This window comes from Heteronotia binoei, chromosome 2, assembly GCF_032191835.1.
Source record: "Heteronotia binoei isolate CCM8104 ecotype False Entrance Well chromosome 2, APGP_CSIRO_Hbin_v1, whole genome shotgun sequence".
Lineage (NCBI taxonomy): Eukaryota > Metazoa > Chordata > Lepidosauria > Squamata > Gekkonidae > Heteronotia > Heteronotia binoei.
The window spans coordinates 130,250,189-130,254,301 of NC_083224.1; the positions used below are offsets into that span (position 1 = coordinate 130,250,189).

Here is a 4,113-nt window from a genome sequence, read left to right on the forward strand (position 1 = left end):
ACTGGCACCTCTGGTAGTTACCTCTACTGATGTTAAAGGAATTTGACGATAAATTTTCCACCTTCACTTGAGCATGAGTTTCAGCACAGAGTACCTGAATTGTTCTAAGGAAAACAGGGCCAAATTCCATATGTTCAAACAATGAAAACAAATATTTTTCTCTATTGAGTCAAATCTTCTTCATATCTAAACTCAGAATAGTGTGGGCTATTGTTCTCTGAATATTATTGTTCGCTGAAAATTGTCTGAAAGGTTTCTATTAGGTATAAATCCATTCTGATCTGGACAAACAAGTTTTTCTACAATTTCCTTCAATTGGTTGGCTAAAATGGTTGTAAAAGTCTTATAATTTGTGTTCAGAAGGGCTATTAGGTGATATGAGGCAGGGTTAGATACATCTTTACCCTCCTTCAATATGGGAACTATAGAAGCAAATATCCAGGTTGGAGGAATTTCCCCTCTAAAGAGGGGAAAGTTTCAGTAAGGGTCTTTCTAATCTGGTATGGAATGTCTTGTGAAATTTGGCTTGATAGCCATCATTTCCTGGAGAAGAATTGTTCTTAAGGGTTTTTTAAAATCAATGCCAGTATTTCTTGGCAAGTGATTGGTTAATCCAAAACTGCTCTATCATTATCTGAAAGAGTAGAATGAAAAGTATTTAATTTTTTTTAAATAAAAATAAATCTATGTTCTGGGTGTTAGATTTGGTGGAGGAATATAATGTAGCATCATATTCAGACATGATGTTACCAATATTACACACCTGATTTTAGCCAAAAGGCCGAGAAGCAATGTGTTAATATTTTTGGAAGCTGTTTTTAGGTTTTTCATAGAATCCCTTAGTTGATGTATTTGGCATTACTGCTTTTCACTCTTCACTTTCCATGCTAATAATAAAAACGGTGCCAATACTTTTGTTTTATATGTATAAGCTGTTTCTGAACCCACTTTGTTTTTAATGATTCAAGGATCCTATGTTCCACTAGTAATTTTTTTAATATATATTTCCCCCTCCATATAATTTATGTTCTTTTCCTAACTTGTGGATATTTTCAAGCAGTTTGTCTCTAAACTTTACTTTCTGTTTTTTTCCTGATCAGTCACTATTGAAATTAATTTACCTCATAAGGTGGCCTTCATAGCATCCTGTCTAATGGTGTTGATGTCTCTAGAGCTGGATTGTGTTCAATTTAAAGCTTAATTTCTTGCTCTAAATTATGCCTAATTTCATCCTTATGCAATAGTGATATATTAAAGGACCAAATATGATCTGGTTTATCTATATTTCCTATATCTAAATAATAGTGAAGTCAAGAGTGTGAGCAACTTTGGAACTACTTCTGCCAATTGTAAACTCAGAAGTAAAGAGAGAGACACTAACAGGAAATCAATCTTAGTATGAACATTATGCCTAGCTGAAAAATGTGTATATTCTTTTGCTGTCAAATATAGCTATCTCCAGGAGTCAAAAAATTGAAATTTTTCACTTGGTTCACACAAGCTCTTGTTTCACAGATCATTTTAACTTGGATTGTCTGTTGTTCAGTTTGTCTCATCCTTCCAGCAGTTCTTTTAGCAACAGGTAGTGTGATTATTAAAGTCATCTTGCCTATATTTTTATAACTGTAGCTTTATTATGTGTCAAGTGTTTAAAGTTCACATGACAGGTATAATGAAAGGTTTAGTAAAAAAATGATCATACAGTGAAAAGTTCAACATAATTAGCAGATGCAATACCTAAAGTGCATTACATATTTGCTTAGCAAAAATAAATGAGAAAAGAATATTGAAATGATGGCAGGGGAAATTATTACAGTGCAGGTTTTTTATTCAAATGGAATGGGTTCATTAAGTGCATAATTCATCCCAGAACAAAAAAAAATACTAATTATAGTACAAAACTGTTTTTAAAATTAATGCATGTGATGTCCACCATCTGTAGAAAAAATGACTTATTTAGAACTACTTTGAATATCTTTTTAAAACAAAATTGGGTTGGATGTAAATGTGCCCATCTGCTCCCAGAATAGCCTTCCACTCCTCAAAGACTTAATTCAATCCTTCCATGAGAAGGACAACTTTAAAGGCAAACAACTGTATCTGTAATTTTATTTTGTTTCCTGCTTGTGGATAGTGACCACAAGAGCCAAATGTGCAATGGACCATTTTTCTGCATCTGAATAGCAGCTCAAAAAGTCTGGTTGGTGGTGGTAGTGGGGAATGACTGTGGATACTAATAAAGGGGGAAAATGTTTGTCATTTTGTATTAAGACTTTCTCTTTTCAGTGTCTCTGAACACTCTTCTTGCATTTCCATCAGATTTTAATGAGTCCCATAGCAAAAGTACAAGTTGAATTGGATGACTTGACCCTTTCTCTTCTTATCTCCTTCCAGTTCAAAGTTCTTGTACCTCTTAATGGCCAGAATCCTCTTGGACCTGCAGTTGGGCTTGACACACTCCAGGCTCAGCACAATCTTTGTGTGTGTGTGTATGTATGTGGTTTTGGTTTCCTTATGGAAGATAAGCTTCATCTGATGACCATAGCCACTCTGTTTGTAATCATATAATCTCTTTCCCTGAGCATACAGAGATTCTTTGCCTTTACTGAGTCACCTTATGAGACTAGTGCTTGCCATACTTCTTATAGTAAGTCCTACAGGTTTTTGGGACATTCACCATCTTCCCAGTACTCACCAAAAAGGTGTTTCTGAGTGTGTTTTGACAATGTGACTTGATATCCATAAATAGTAGCTGAGTTATCTGTATCTAGTTCAATTTGTGTTTAAGTGTTATTGCAAGACTCATGGTAATTATAGTTTGCTCCTCAGAATTATTTTAACGGATAAAACTACTAAAAAGGATGCATCTCAAAGTTTGTTGCAATGCAGTGTTACTTGTACAAGTTGCCTGTATTGACAAGGAAAAGACAGCCAAACTTTCCCAACTGGGGATACGTGCACATAAAGAGAGACTGGGCTTCAAGACAGAACCCAGGAGAGAGCTTCTGGGAAGGTGAGGAGGGTTTTTTGGCCTTTCCTGAACTATTGGGGAACATTAACTGGGGTTGCTTTGTGAGAGAACAGAATTTGAGGATGAATGTGTGTTTATAGACTTCTGGAGAGTAGTGTTTTTTTGTCTGGGAATGTATGGGTCTTTGTCTGGTCTGGTACTTACGAAGCAAAGTCTGTTTGCCTGGGACTGGTTACAGGCTTCACCCTCTGCTGTTGCTGGTCAGAGGTGGGAGCTCTAGGCCTCTGACCTGTAAGGCTCCTCCTAGGCAGAGGAATGAACATTTGCCATGAGCTGAAGGATGGAAATCAAAGGGCTCTTAGCTTGGGGATCAGACCTGGGGACCCTGCATCACTCTAGGTACATTTAAACCACTAAACTGGTTATGAAGGTAAAATGCCACATGTATGATTATGTACCCACTGAGTGGAAATCATGAGTGTGTACTAGCTGCATGGAGTTCTTGGTTCTTAGAGTCAGGGAGCAGGTTTGTTCCCTTGAGGCTAGGGTTGCTGACCTGGAGAAGCTGATGCAGAGAGAGAGGTTTGGGGAAGATACCCTCAGGATTTACCAGAACAGTCCCACTCCTGTGCTGACAGTTCTTCTGCTGTTCTGGATAGCGAAGAGTCCTGAGGTCAGAGGGCTTCAGTTTAAGGAGGAGTGATATGATCCAATAAAAACGCCTCCTTTCTTGGGCTATGGGCTAATTTCCTCTCATTCCAAGGATACCCCGTAGGGGCTGAGGAGAGGAGACCATTTAATCATCGGGCATATAAGGAATGTGGTCTGTGACAGGTCTTTTGACCACATGGTGACTTGCCCACCTGATGTGAAGGTTGAGGACACTACAGTCTAAATGGACTGATAAGTGTTGGGGAGGAGTCAGTAGTCATAGTGCACTTTGGCCCCAGTTACATTGGGAAATGTAGTCATGTGGTCCTGGAAGGAAAAAAAAATTGGTTACTAGACAGAAAGTTAAAGTCCAGGACCTCAAAGATAATATTCTCAGAAGAGTTTCCAGTTCCACATAGATAGATAGATAGATAGATAGATAGATAGATAGATAGATAGATAGATAGATAGATAGATAGATAGATAGATAG

The 4,113-nt window shown here is 37.6% G+C and overlaps 1 pseudogene; it reads right to left on the reverse strand.

Moving 5' to 3' along the window:
• Positions 1 to 2,322: 2,322 nt before the first annotated feature.
• LOC132567350 (large ribosomal subunit protein eL42-like) lies at positions 2,323 to 2,680 on the reverse strand (annotated as a pseudogene).
• Between the last annotated feature and the right edge of the window lie 1,433 nt (positions 2,681 to 4,113).